The sequence below is a fragment of the Podarcis tiliguerta genome, assembly GCF_965153285.1.
Source record: "Podarcis tiliguerta genome assembly, chromosome: 12".
Classification (NCBI taxonomy): Eukaryota; Metazoa; Chordata; class Lepidosauria; order Squamata; family Lacertidae; genus Podarcis; species Podarcis tiliguerta.
In genome coordinates this window covers 2,342,436-2,358,342 of record NC_139545.1, presented here as the reverse complement: position 1 = coordinate 2,358,342, position 15,907 = coordinate 2,342,436, and positions in this window count along the sequence as shown.

Below are 15,907 nucleotides of genomic sequence, written 5' to 3'. Positions count from 1 at the left end.
CGTTGCAAAGGCCTGATTTACAACAAATCCTTCATCAATATGTGAAAGATACCACCTAAAAGATTCAGCCACTGCACTTGTTTAATAAAGATAAGGTGCTGAGTCACCCATTCCAGATAATCTGCCTTGCTGCTTCTGTTTAATATTGCTTGATAAGTTGATCTTTACTTACACTCATCTAAATCCAGACCAACCTGGAAATTACCTATTTGGTAAAATATATGCATCTGCCATTGAGAGTTACTGTTATATGAGTCCAATTTGAAAAGCTCAGGCCCACTCTGGATGCAGCCATAAATAGTGAGTAATGATTACCACTCCCTGCTTGCTTTATTTGTAAATGGCTTTGGCTAATGATGCATCTATCCTCTTTACAATCCACTTGATATGTGAGTAAACACAACAGTGACTTGTGCAGTAAATTACTTTAAATCTGGAATCAGGAGACCAAGTTGGTCAATATTACAGATAAAATGTGTCCATGGCTTTCTCTCTTTACAGTGAATTTGTACCCCTTCCATGCCGCTGCGAAAATTCCAGATTGCACTGCCTCAGTGGTGAGAGAAGGGCACTTTGCACATACTTAGGAATGCATTTTTCTTTATTGGCTTTGATTTTCCAGTACTGAACCCTGGGAACAAGTTCTGTCGCTAAGTCCAAATGAAGCCTGGTACATTCCCCTGCTAAGTCTATGCCAGTAAAGATGACACAGGAACTTTTAGACATGCATATCAGAGGTGCAACAACTTCTGTCTTTTGTTGCCTACTTTTCCTTTCCTTTTATCTTTTCACTAAAATTCCACAGCCTATTATTATTATTATTATTATTATTATTATTATTATTATTAATATACCACCCTATACCTGAAGGTCTCAGGGCAGTTCACAGAACAAAATCAAAATATACAGCCACAAAATATATACAGAGGTACCTCGTGTTAAGAACTTAATTCGTTCTGGAGGTGCGTTCTTAACCTGAAATTGTTCTTAACCTGAAGCACGACTTTAGCTAATGGGGCCTCCCACTGCCACCGCGCCGCTGGTGCACGATTTCTGTTCTCATCCTGAAGCAAAGTTCTTAACCTGAAGCACTATTTCTGGGTTAGTGGAGCCTGTAACCTGAAACGTCTGTAACCTGAAGCATCTGCAACCCGAGGTACCACTGTAATCAAAATAACAACAACAATCCAATAATGCCCCCTCCCTGATTTTGCACTGGGGTTTTGCACTGAACCTCATATAGTCTATCTTGATCTACCCTTGGAGACCTCCAACACACCAACAAGCTATCTACTTGGCAGGGGAGGGCACAGCAGTCACACAGCCCAGGAGTGGCAAACATGGTGCCCTATGGATGTTGCTGGAATTCAGTTTCCATCAGCCTCTGCCCCATAATCAGTAACTGCGTTGATGGGAGTTGTAGTCCAACAACATAAGGAGGGTGCAATCTTGGCTTCTGCTGCTGTAGCTGTACAGTTCCTTTTTGTGTGTAGAAGCAGTGCTTTTTTCTGGGGTGACGCAGGGGGGCGCATACCCTTAAACATTTTGTGAATCTAAGTTTGGCTTCATTGAAGAGCAGTATTTCAATGAGTAGGAAAATGAGAGTACCCCTAAACATTTTTTTAAAGAAAGAAAACACTGTGTATAAGGATCTGTGGACTGGGACACTAACCTGGGGAGTCCATGTCTGGCTACACGCAGCTTCCCCTTGCCTCTGTTATCATGGAACCCAGGGGGACATGATCACTTCCTCCCAAGTTTCCAGGTGCTTCCACTTCGTTAATCCGTTCCTCCTTGTTGGTGAGGACCAGGTCCAAGATAGATGATCCCCTTGTTGCTTCTTCCACCTTCTGGGAAATGAAATCGTCAGTGAGGCAATGGAGGAATTTGTTGGACCTTACATTCTTGGCAGAGTTTGCGTTCCAGCAAATATTGGGGCAGTTGCTTTTCTAAATCTCTTTGGGAACAGAGAGAGAATAGTTCTTGGATTATATTAACAAGTAAGAACTTAAAGAAAACTGGACTGCATTGCCTGTTGTTTAAGAGCAACATGCTGATTTATATTACGCTTTTTTGTAGCAAGTTTGCAGTAAAACTATAGACCTCCTTCTTGGCGTGGAGAGCTTATTGATTCAGGGCTTATTCACACTGACCTCTGCATTTTACAGGCACAGTCTGTGATGCAAAGCTCTGTGTCCAAGCACCCTTTTTTCAGTTGGAACAAATAACAACCCACAGAAACCTCAGACTGACGGTTGCACCAATTCAGCTTTAAAGAGTGGTTTTCCACAGGTAAAGCTTCAAGCAAAGACCAACAACACCTGCTTGGACACAGTGCATTAAAGTGAAGACCTCTGCCTGGAAAGAGTGGGGCAAAAGGCAAGTGGGGATAAGCCCCCATACACTGCACAAGCTCAGATCAGAGAATTCTGCTCATATAACTCTAACGAAAAGAAGGTAGCAGAGGAGTTTTTGTGGCCAGATACTCCCAAATGTTTCTTGTCTCTCTGCAGCTTCGAAGGCTTTGCGTAGCAGTTTGTGTGGCTGCTATGTTAAAACTCTGCTGCTGCAGGCTGCCTACCCTGTCCGGACCACTGGGTCTTCCTGTCAGAAGCCAGAGTCAGGACAGGTCAGCAATAAAACACCCGGTGTCAATGAAGTTAATTCTTTATTCAAAGAAATCAAAGCAGGCCCAGTGATCACAGCAACTCTTCCCAGTAGGTCTTGCTCGCTCTTCTCCCTCTGACCACTCGCCATCATCCCACCACCAGTCCCCTGGCTCTGAGTCTTCTTCCTCTGGGGGGTTCCCCAGTTGGTGTCTCCCACCACCCCTCTGCATCCAGCCAGTCCATGAAAGCCAGGCCTCTTGTCCTCCCTGCTCAAAAGCAAGGATCTGGCCTTCCCTCTAGATGCCCAGGTAGACTCTGCAGGTCAGCCTGTAGCAGCACTTTGCTTATCTCTTCTTAAAAAAAGAGAGCAACCTGTCTTGGGTTGAAGTGTGAGTGCACAAAAGATTTGTGGTATGTTCTAGGTCTAGGACATATTTCACAATAACAGCGAATACAAGATGTACTCCAAGGGATGCATTTTCAAGTTTTCAAAATCACCCAAGATTTTTGACCCACCCAAGATTTTTTTAGATATTGGTTTTTCAAGACTACACTTCTTATGCTTATGTTATCTTGGAAAAGCAGCAGTTCTCTTTAGCTACTCTGGTGTTTAAAGAAGGGAAGATAACTCATGGAAGTTATTGCTTATTTGATGGAAGGCGCTCAACATTATAAGCAGTGAAAAGCTTCTGAACATAAACATAACTGGACTTATTTTGCGTATACTTTTCTGGCATTAAATAATTCATACACAATGAAATACACATATATATGCTTGGGCTTGACAACAGGCTTATAAAATTTGTGTTAGTTATGAAAAAATCACTGGGTTCCTGCCCCCCCATCCTTTCTTTTATGCCTCACCTGCGAAGGCGGCCGGCTATGATGCTGGACCACAGAGCAAAAGAAGGAACACCAGAAAGCTTGAGGTAGAAGATGAAACCTGTATAAAACAAACTGGAATAAGCCCTTTGTCTGTGCAATGGGAATAATGTTGCTAACCTTCTATTCACACCCAGCTGATCTTCTTAGAATAAGAAAGAAAGAAAGAAAGAAAGAAAGAAAGAAAGAGAAAGAAGCAAGGCCAATCTGTTCCACAGGACCATTTAAAATAGGAGAGACTTTGATCTCTTCTGGATTAATTTGGTGAGGCAATAAACCGCCCAAGCTGTGGTGAACAAAATTCTGCAGCCTTCCAGAGTTGCCTGCAGAGCTTTCATCACTTATTGAAGCTCAGGCGCCATGTGGAATGGAAGAGAAGCAGCAGAAACAGTTTTTCTCCCCCAGCAGCAAGCCCTTCTCATGCCGCCAGTGGAGCGGTTGCTAAAAGGAATAGCTCTGGCCAGGTGCTTTGAAGGCTGCTACTTCACCTCCCCATCTTGCACATGCAATTAAGTGTCTTGGTTTTCTTTCCAATGTAATATCCATTAATATAATTGTTTTATTACCTGTTCAAAGCTCACCGCTTAAAAGCAATCACAGTTTAAATCATGCTACCCATATATATATATATATAGATAGAAGGTCAGTGGTTCGAATCCCTGCGATGGGGTGAGCTCCCGTTGCTCGGTCCCTGCTCCTGCCAACCTAGCAGTTTGAAAGCACGTCAAAGAGCAAGTAGATAAACAGGTACCGCTCCAGCAGGAAGGTAAACGGCGTTTCTGTGCGCTGCTCTGGTTCGCCAGAAGCGGCTTAGTCATGCTGGCCACATGACCCAGAAGCTGTATGCCAGCTCCCTTGGCCAGTAAAGTTAGATGAGCACTGCAACCTCAGAGTCGTCCGTGACTGGACCTAATGGTCAGGGGTCCCCTTTACCCTTTACCCATATATATATATATATATATATATATACACATGTACATGGAAATGTATTCAGAGGCTGCATTGCTGCCAGCCTTGCTGAGGCTTTGTCCATGCTGCCAGCACAGCCTTGCAGACCCTCCCAGTGTCCCTATTTTCCAGGGACAGTCCTGGATTTACAGAAGCCATCCCACTTTCTGATTTGATCCCAAAATGTTCCAATTTTTACTTAGGACATCCCTATTTTCATCAGGGAAATGTTGGAGGGTATGGTAGGCATAGCTGTCAACTTATCCCTTTTCTTGTGAGGAATCCTATTTGGAATAAGGGAATTTCCCTTTAAAAAGGGGGAAGGTTGACAGCTATGATGGTAGGATATCCTTATAAGCCCCTTATAATGATCACAGTGGGGCTTACTTCTGAGTAGTCATGCATATGGTTGTGCTCTAAATGTCTTTTTAAACTTTAGAAATTAAAAAGTTACAGAGTTTCCACTGGAAAGGGCATCCCAGTGTCCAGTTCTGCCCTCAATAAAATCTTTCTGCCCTCAGTAAAATCTACTGCAAGTCACTATGTCACACCATGTTGAGCAGAGATGGGGAAACTCACAGTATGGCCATTACAAGGCATTCAACTGTTTAAAGCCTGCTGGTTTAAGATTAGAGTTGTTATCTCACGTTGGCACAAGCTCCTCAGAACTTGGGAGTAAATCAGAAACTAAGGCTGGTGCCTTAACAGAAATGCCCTGTGATCAGAAATGATGCTGCTGTCCTATGTAACACATTGTGCTTGTTTACAATGCACATGCTTTTCTTGGCTCAAATCCAGTTGGGCAAGACCGAACCAGAAAAAGTGTCTTACATTGTCCTGGTCCTGTATGGCCTTGAAGCATCTGAACCTTGCAATACTGCTAGAGAAATCCTCTTGTGAGTTGACCTAATAACTGTTTTGTTTTATTTATTTCAAAAAATTAAACACTGAATTTGATTGGCTGTCCCTTTATGGCCTTTCTCCTGAATATCTTTTAAGTCTGTAAATGGAAGGGCCAGAAATATAATTAAAGAATGAATCTGGGACATAGAATTCCAAAATGATTTTAACCGATCTTCTAAAATCTATAAATCTCTACACAAACCTCAAAGATCCCATCCAGAAAATTACTTAAGTGCACTGGATAACCCTAAACATTGTTGGGAATTTTCCAGAGCCCGTTTCAATGTTCTCCAGCTGAACAAAGATTGTGCCCGTGCAACTTCAATGAGATTGAATCCATTGGACACATTCTACTACACTGCCCGTTGTATTGTGATACCTGAAGAGAGCTAATTTTACCATTATTAACAAAATTACCTGGCCGCTCAGAGGAAACTTATGTTAAATACCTTCTTGCCGATAAAGATCTGGATATCATCAGGCCTGTTGTGAAGTTCTGTTTTATGGCAATGAGGACAAGACAGGCTGCGGTGACAGTGACGGCCGGCGAATGAGTACTGATTTTAATCTCTGGAATACAGATTTTAGATAATTTCATGTAAATAAGTTTATAGGGAATTTTTAATTACATCCACTTCTTCATGCAGATGTGGCATATGTTGTCATTAACTTTGCTGTCTGGTCTTTGACTGTAATAAAGATTGATTGATTTGATTGGCTATTTTGAAGCATAAGTCCACATTTTGACCTCCCAGAGTCATCACTCAAATACATTCTCTCAGGATGACCCACCCTAGGTATTTTCCCCACTTTCTCAGGATCTATGATTTTATGAACCAGCAAAAAGAAAAAAGAAAAGAAAGAAAAAAAAGGCAAAAGACCCCTGGATGGTTAAGTCCCATGAAAGACTCAGTGCTCATCTCGCTTTTCAGGCTGAGGGAGCCGGTGTTTGTCCACAGACAGCTTTCCAGGTCATGTGTCCAGCAAGACTAAACTGCTTCTAGTGCAACGGCACACTGTGATGAGTGCCAGAGCACACAGTAATGCAATTTACCTTCCCACTGCAGCAGTACCTATTTATCTACTTGCACTGGCGTGCTTTCGAACTGCTAGGTTGGCAGGAGCTGGGACAGAGTAACGGGAGCTCACCTCTTCATGGGGATTCAAACCGCTGACCTTCTGATCTGCAAACCCAAGAGGCTCAGTGGTGAAAGAGATGGACACACATGGTCTTCCTTACAGTGGGAATTCCAAAGAGTTTTGGAGCAACCACTGAAAAGACTGTGCTACAGACAGCTATTAAGTACACTTTCCAAATGGCTAAAGCATATAGAAGGACCTCTCTAGAAGAGCTCAGTGTGCATGAGAATTTATATGGCAGGAAATGTTTCTGAAGAAATAATAGCTCCAATGGGCTTTTTCTTCTGATGGTTGAATATCCTTTTGTTATATCCTTTAAGTGGTCAAGCTGAAATACATAACTCTGAACTGAGTACTTTGTTGTTTCTAGTAGACAGCCATTGATCTTCTTTTCCAAAATAATAAATGCTTTGGAGCAGTCATTTTGGAACTAGGATGGAGTCCGTGGGAATATTTTGAATCAGATGCAGCAGTTTCTTCGGCAAATCATCTTCCTGTCTGACCAAAGTCAACTTCATTGCACTTAAATCACCTTGCCAGACATTCAGTCACAACACCCAGCCTGACGTTAATTCTTTTCATATGGTTTCAGGGCTTCTGTAGTATGGATATTCTATACAGGTAAAATAAGAATGAGAAAATAACTGGGCATTTGTAATGAGAAACGGTTAAGGATCATAGTAGATTAATGTTTAAAGGAAGTTTAAAAGTATATGTCAGTAATGTCTTGCAAGGAACTTTGAATGTGGACTGGTATACTGTTCCTCCAAAGGGATATAAATAAAAAATGTATGTTAATTCATATTATGATAGATCTTAAGCCCAGTTTTCAATGTTTCCCATTCAATGCTAGTGGGTGTGCTTGAGGGGAATGCATTGGCTTACCTGTGCATGTGGCCATTTTTTTAAAAAAATAGACATTCTTACCAGACTGCACTTTCCCCCAAGGAACTTGCTACCTTTACCTCTTGTAGTATACTTTGAACCTCTAACCCTGGGGTGGGGAGCCAGACCACATCCCCAATATCACCCCCAATATCTGCAAGCCAATAGGTGGTTGGGGGCAATATGACATCAGGATTTCAGGTGATTGGCACATGCCAGTTCAAATGTCCAAATGAGGTCACTGACACAGAGTCCCTAAGGAGGTTGGATGGCATCTTGTCTGCCTCCTTCTGGGAACTCCTGCAGCCAAGCTGGTGGCAAATGTCTTGCTCTACTTTCCTTTGAACCACATAAGTGAGGCTGATGGTCTTGTCATCTGGGCAGCTCTAGATCCAGGTTAAAAAAATATGTAGAATAACATACGTAAGAGCCCTGCGGAATCAGACCAAAGGCCATCTAGTCCAGAATTCCTGTTCTCACAGTAGCCAAGCAGATACCTGTGAGAAGCACCCAAGCAGAACATGAATGCAAAGTGCTCTCTACTCCAGTCTGGTTTTTAAAGCAGTCTGAACTATGCCTTTTTCTTCTTCTTACTGACAATTGTAGCAGTTAGAAGAAGACCATGGCTGAGATCTTAGTTATTTTTGTCACAATGGTTCGCATTGCCAAAATGGGTCCTCTTGATAGTGGTGCCCGCCCTGTGGAACACCCTCCCATCAGATGTCAAGGAAAGAAACAACTATCTGACTTTCAGAAGACATCTGAAGGCAGCCCTGTTTAGTGAAGTTTTTAAGGATTGCTGTTTTTATTATGTTTTTAGATATGTTGTAAGCCACCAAGAATGGCTGGGGATACCCAGCCAGATGGGCGGGTAGAAATATAATAATAATAATAATAATAATAATAATAGCAATAATAGTAACAACAACAGCAAGAACAGTAACAACAACAGCAAGAACAGTAACAACAACAACAACAACTTCCATCTATAAAGCCACTTATGCATCTGGATGCAGGGAACTGCTATGAACAAAAGAGCAAGCTAAGCTCTAGCAGCCCTGGGCCATTTACACAAGGCAATTTAAAGTGGATTTGATTCAGCTCATGGGTGCAAGTTTTTCATGTTGTCTGCACAATGGTGTCCTCATTCAAATCGCAGCCCACACCTCTCTGCCCCCATTGAATTCAGATTTCCCTGCTCTTCAGAAAATGCAGAAAGGGAAGAAAATAACGGTGTGGAAAAACACCAGCACAGAATTTTCTGTTTCCCAGCTGTGTGTGGTGACATTTTTCTGGGTGCCATCGATCCCCACATCATGCTGCTGCTGAGGCCATGTGTGTCACACATGTACTTATTAAATGCTGTTTTCACAAGTTTGGTATATTGTAAAATTTGTATCTCAAAAATAAAAATTAATATCTGTGCAGGGGCAAAACAATATCTTTGTGCATGTCCACAATGCAACTCAAGGAAGGTGGAGCAAGAGGGGCAACAACACATAGTGATTCACATGTGAATATCTCTTGTCAAGCACCACCCACCAGTGTGGAAGGGAAACCCTGAGAAAGAGCTGAAAAGCACACAGAAAAAGATCTGTATCAACCCCCCCCCCCCACATTAACACTCTGGCATGTACAGAAGCCTATACATGCAGGTCCCAGTTTCTGAGCACAATTTGTTCCCAGAAAATTGTTTATTAGGTGAGTGTTTGCATAAGGAGTGGACAATTTCCACTCCTTATGCAATGTTCCTATGGGAACATTTCTAATCCATGATCTCTCACCACGGTTTCTTCCTAAAATGGTTGGAGCCAATCAGCAAAAGAGAGAGGAGGGACAACAGAAAAACTGATTTGTCCAATCTCCGCCTTCCTCCATTTCTGAGATACAGTCAAACCACATACAGTATGTAATCGCTGGAAGACTTTTTTCCTGATTTGGATTTCTCTATACTAGCCCGCTGTGCCACACGCTGCCTCTCAGCTTTTCTTCTCAGCTTTCATTTCCTAAAGCTTTTTCTTTTTTTCTTTTCTAATTTCCTCTGTCTTCCGCTGGATGCTTTTCAGAACATGAAATTTGGTCTGAGAGCCAACAACATTTCCTATAAACAAATAAGAACATTTGAAAGGGAGAACAAATCCATTAACGGAGTGCCAGAATTGTGGATTGCATGTTTACCTGGCTTCCCAGATGCGAACAAAAATTTGGTCTGGGAGCCAATAACATTTCCTGTAAACAAATCAAACATGTGAAAGGAAGAACAAATCCCACAATGTAGTGCCAAAATTGTGGATTGCACAACAAAAATGCATAATTTCTCTTGTTATCCTACATAGTAGAATACACTGTATTATACTTGTGTCATCTGGCAGCTTTTAAACTTTTTTCATACATTACATTTGCTAATACTTATTTTATGTATCGATTTTCACTCATGATCATAAACAGAACATTTGTATCTGTCAATGGCAGATGAACACACATGCTAACTAAGAGTATGTGCCCACTCAAGCAAATGGCACTGCTTTAAGAACATGCTTAAATGGTTTGCTGGATGGTCAAGACAATGGCCGGGCGGTCAGGGATAGATCATCTTTTTCCTGCCAAGGGACACTGTCCATCATTGCCAGCCTTACAGGGTCGTCTGGCTAGTGGTGGTCTGGGCCAGAAGCCAGAGCAGGCCAAGCAACCAATGTGACTCTTCGGACCATAGACTGCATTCCAGCCACAGAAGAGCCAGAGGTTTTTAACCCACACAATGCACACACACCTCTCTCCATCCATGCAAGCAAGAAGCCTTGGCACAGCTTGAGGACTCAATCTAGTCAGAAGGAGAGTCAGAAGGCCTGAAGGAGCACATGCAGCCCACAGGCTGGCGATTCCCCGCCCATCCTGATCTAGGCACATCTTCCAGCATTTTCTTCAGTTGAATTCTCAGGAAGGGAGGATGAGATTGAAATTTCCTGATGACACAAAGTTAGGAACAAGCACCAGAGGTATATGACCAAAATATTGAACAGAATGAGAGTGGAACTACGCATTCTGTGGGAGAGCTGCATTCTGATCAGCCTAATGGTTGTACTATTATCATTATTAGTTTCCTCATCACCCCCGTTTTTGTGTAACATTTTACTTGAAGAATTCTGGAGCACCCAAAAGCTTCCACACTTTTGTGATACGTATTTGCATTGGTACCAACCACTGTGGATTTTAGAGTTTTTTCTTATGGTGGTCCATGACTACTTTTACTTTTCTTGGGCCAGTCACTGTCTTTTATCCTAAACTTTCTCAGATGGCTGCTGTGTATGCCACTTTGAGCTCCTTGGAGGAAGGATGGTCATAAATGTAATAAAATCAATTCCCTGTCACTTTATCACTCTCAAACACCCCTTCAATTTGGCTTTTTAAAAAAGGCATCAGGGCTCTAAGCACACATAGCACACAGTTATATCCCTTTAATAAATGCCTGGATTTACAAACCGGGAACCAGAAGCACAGGACCAACACCAGAAGTCTGATGTCATTCTTTCCCTCTTCCATAGTATGAATTCTTTTCCAGTGCTCATAGCTTCCCTCCATTATAGCAATTTTGTTTAAGGTTAAAAGATGAGAGCTGAAATTTCATTCATCTCAGCAGGCTAATAGGGCTAATACAGATTTAACCTGTCTGCTTCTATGAATGTCTCCTGTCAAGTTGTTATTCCTCCTCTGGGCAAGTATCTAAGTAACTCCGTGGTGACATCATATGCCAAAATATCTTAGAGAGCCGAGTCTTCAGCATCCCTGCTTAATGAAGTAAGTCATCCATGCTGCCTTGCCAAAGAGTAGGTCAACTAGCAGTACTGTGAGTGGCAGCAAGCAATGGCCTTGCTTATGCATCATGCTATGCCTGTTACACTCCTTGAATGATATCATGGTTTCAGACTTGGGAGAAAAATGCAGTATATGCACTGATTTTGAGGAAGTCATAAAAGTTATAAAAATAATACATTAAACTTTGATTTTGGTAGGTCAGGCTAGGAGGCAACACTGAAAAGAACAAGCCACCAAAATTAACAAGTACTTGTTAAAAATATTAATCTTATTTTTTTATTTTTTGGAATGCTGCTTTTACGATCTGTATTAGGTGTTATATTCTGATCCTGTACTCCACTTTTTATGCTGCTTTATTGTTTGGTTGTACTGTATTAATATTTTTACATTTTACTATTTCGTGGAGCTGGTTTTATTGTAAGGTTCTTCATGGAGGATGTCTCTCAAAAACTGGGGTATAAATTTTTAATAATAATAATAATAATAATAATACCTTTATTGTCAATGTATAACCTGTGTACAATGAAATTAACCAAGCCTCTCCCCCCCACCCAACACTCAGTCTCATTGCACTCTGCGCTTGTCGCACAACACACCAGCCCCGAAAGTCAGTTGCACTATATTATTTTCTGTTCAGCAGCCTAACAGCCCATGGATAGAAACTGTTTGTAGCCTGTTGGTACGACTGATTCTCCTTCTATATCTCCTGCCCGAGGGTAGAAGATTAAAGAGGTGCTGGCCGGGGTGTGAATCGTCCCTGAGAATTTTTCTCACTCTCCTTAGGCATCGATCCCTCGCGGTGTCATCTAGCGGGCTCAGGGCCCATGACATCATGTGCTGTGTTCACCACCCTCTGTAAAGACTTTCTGTCCGTGGCTGTCAAGGCAACGTACCCCACTGTGATACAATATGAGAGGATACAATATGAGAAGGAGGTCCTCAACTGTTGTTTAACATTGCTCTTTCGCAAGACCCTGAGGAAATGGAGTCTCTGTTGGGCCTTCCTAACCATCTGAGTTATATTGTTTATCCAAGTGAGGTCTTCACCAAGGTAAACTCCCAGGAATCTAAAGGAAGAGACTCTCTCCACACAACCCCCCCCCCGATATACAGAATAAAATAAATAAATATATCTCCTGCCGCCTATCTCTTTATTTGCTGACCTGACCATTAGGTCCAGTCGTGGCCGACTCTGGGGTTGCGGCGCTCATCTCGCTTTATTGGCTGAGGGAGCCGGCGTACAGCTTCCTGGTCATGTGGCCAGCATGACTAAGCCGCTTCTGGCGAACCAGAGCAGCGCATGGAAACGCCATTTGCCTTCCCTTCGGTGTGGTACCTATTTATCTACTTGCACTTTGACATGCTTTCAAACTGCTAGGTTGGCAGGAGCAGGGACCAAGCAACGGGAGCTCACCCCATCTTGGGGATTCGAATTGCCAACCTTCTGATCGGCAAGTCCTAGGCTTTGTGGTTTAACCCACAGCGCCACCCGCGTCCCCTTTATTTGCTAGTTGATCCTAAATCCATTCCTTTCTAATGCTCTTTCCCCCACCCAACCTCCAAACCTTGTGACTGTGGCCTGTACCTCATTAGGACAAACTTCCAACTTGGTCCATAATATTGCATGTTTGCATGTTGACACTTGAGGCCCAGCCGCAATGGCAGCATTCTGAAGAAAGAACTATGAGGAATAATATGATCACCCTGACCTCATTGGTTATAGCCTCTTCTCAGGAGTCCCTTAAGGCAGGAAAAGTTGCCAACCATTTGGCTTGAAGCAAGTTCCCTGTGTCTCATATAGAAGGGATTCCAAAACTGTGGCCCACAGGCTTCCAGTGGTTCATGAGCATCATCAGTGCTATTTTTCTAGAAAAAGAGATGCCAGAACACCTCCCTCATTCTCTTAGAATGGCAATGGCACCCACCTGAGAGGTGCCAGAACTGAATTCTGGTGAGTTCTGGCTGAAAAGAGCCCTGAGCATCATTCAGGAGGCCTGGGGCATGTCTGTAAAAATACAATTAAAAATCATATGGCAAATTACAATTGCTACAACGGGCAGAAAAATCATTAAGTGGGCCCCCAAGACGGCTATCATAGAGGATTGCTGTACTTGCCTGCCTTTTTCTTAGACTTCTGCATTTTCTCTCATTTCCCCTGCTCCAAGTCTTTCCATAACTTGATTCAGTTCTGAATGGCCCTTCTCAATCCTGCACATTTACCTGCTTCCCACATTTTGGGGGCAAAGATGGTTTGATACATGTGTGAATCCTGGGTGGTTGTTTCATGAAAAATGTGAATGTGCAGCAGGGAATCCCAACCATTTTTTTATGCTTTTATGCTATTGCATCTTTCAAAATATATTTGGCTTCCTCCAAACCCTTCCTCCAAGTGCCCCGTTTTATTTTAAATGCTTTGTGTGTCTGCATCTAACCTTGCCCCTTCCTGCAATTTATTTATTGGTGGTTTTTCTTTTTGTAATTCTACCAAAGAATAAAATAATATAAAATCGGGGTTGAGGGTTTTGTTAGGATGGTGGAGGGTGTGGGTCCTTTGTCCTGTTGGGGTGGGGGCACTCACCCTTCTTCTGATAGGAAATGCTCTGTGGGTGCGGGGGGGGGGGGAATGGAGGCTTGAGGTGGGTCAGTTGTTGGAGGGGGGGGGGAAGAAATGTCTCTATTTTCATATGAGGAATGTTGGGGGGCGTATGCTTCCTTTGCCCAGAGTCAAGAATCAACCATAGCTGTTTTTTGGCTCTTTTCATGCTTGAAGGATGTTGAAGGATGTTGTTGGAAGCAGGATCAGCTTATTAGTATAATATTAATAATAATATTAGTATTATTAGTATCGTGGCAAAGCATCCCAATTGCTGAGCGAGAGTCCGGGGGTTCCAGGCACTTCCCCATGGTTTGTGTTTCCTTGGAATGAGACACAGCAGAGACTGTGGCGTCTTTAGGACCCATGGCTTATTTAGCCCTGCAATGGAGGGGTTCACAGCATTAACAGCCCCAAGGGTCTTGCTTCTCCCATAGCCATAGCCTTGGATTCGCAGACATCCAACACTGCTGCGTCTCTCTGTCTCCCCCCATCTTGCTGCTTTACATCTGGCCCACATCACTGCAAACTCTGCTCTCAGTTCTGGCTTTGTCTGTTGAGGGAGGGGTCCCACCCACTTGGAGGGGTCCCACCCACTTGCCACTTGCACCAAATGCCTTAATCCCTCGTCACCTCACCAGGAAGCTAGCCTGACTGTTCCTGCTTTTAGAAGGCTTTATTAGCTTTTAACACTTGTTGAATCCAGCGATTAGAAAGGTCTGGCAAGCAGCTTAAACCTCCCTTTAGATTATATCCTTTAGATCACATTTTACAGGGGCTCAGTGTGGTTTGCAGATAAAATAGGTAAAGGTAAAGGTACCCCTGCCCGTATGGGCCAGTCTTGCCAGACTCTAGGGTTGTGCGCTCATCTCACTTAAGAGGCTGGGAACCAGCGCTGTCCGGAGACACGTAGCCAGCGTGACGAAGCTGCTCTGGCGAGCCAGCACCAGCACAGCACACGGAAACGCCGTTTACCTTCCTGCTATAAAGCGGTACCTATTTATCTACTTGCACTTAGGGGTGCTTTCGAACTGCTAGGTGGGCAGGAGCTGGGACCGAAAGACGGGAGCTCATCCCGCCGCGGGGATTTGAACCGCCAACCATACGATCGGCAAGTCCTAGGCACTGAGGTTTTACCCACAGCGCCACCCACGTCCCTTGCAGATAAAATAGGAAGAGCTAAAAACAACACAGGGATTAAGGGAAATATATATATATATATATATATATATATATATATATATATCACATTAATAGAATTAAAACTCTACACATATAAGTTCTATTAAAAACATAAAGACAATCACAATAAAAACAGCATGGCACCAGCCCTTTCATTAAAAGCAGACCCCTTTTTCCAAGATGATCCCAATTCCCTGCAGCCCTACGAAAAGAGCCGGAAGAGGCTTCCAATAGACTGGCCAACAGTTGCGGCCTCTGCCTGAGTCCTGCTCTTTATCTCTGGACATGTTGGATTTGACCTCCGTTTTGACTTTGATCTGCTTGCCTATTCTGACTCGATGCTTCCTGTTGATCTCAGTTCAGTCTACATCAAGTCCCAGCCTGTATCTCAGTTCTGTAAGATCTTAATCATAGAATGACCACTCTGTTTATGGTTTGAGAGCATATCCTTTATCCTGTATGTTGGAGTGTCTTTCATGGGTGGGCTGTGTTAGATCACAAACCACATGTGTAGATGAGATGTGCTTCCTTATTATGTTGTGCATTGGACCATGATGTGCACTGAACCTCACATTATGCAGCATAGGCTGCAAGGTGGATGTGAAAACATGTTCGTAAGGCCATATCTGCACTACAAAGGGATGAGTTTTAATGGCATCTAAACTGTCAGAAATTACCTAAAGAGTCAGGGAAATTGTGACTGAGTGTACAAATGATTATTGTACAGATATGTACTGTACAGAACTTCAGTTCCCAGGGGATGACAATTGCGTAAGTTTAAGTCTGTACTGTAGACAAGCCCACAGTCTTTCCTGCTCTTTGTTGGCCTCTACAGCCCCCACAGGCCTTCAAAAAAATCAGGATCTGATCATCATTCTAACTTGATATAAAACCACAGCAGAATGAGAAGAGTTTCAACACGGTGGACATAACAAGCCACATTGAGATAATG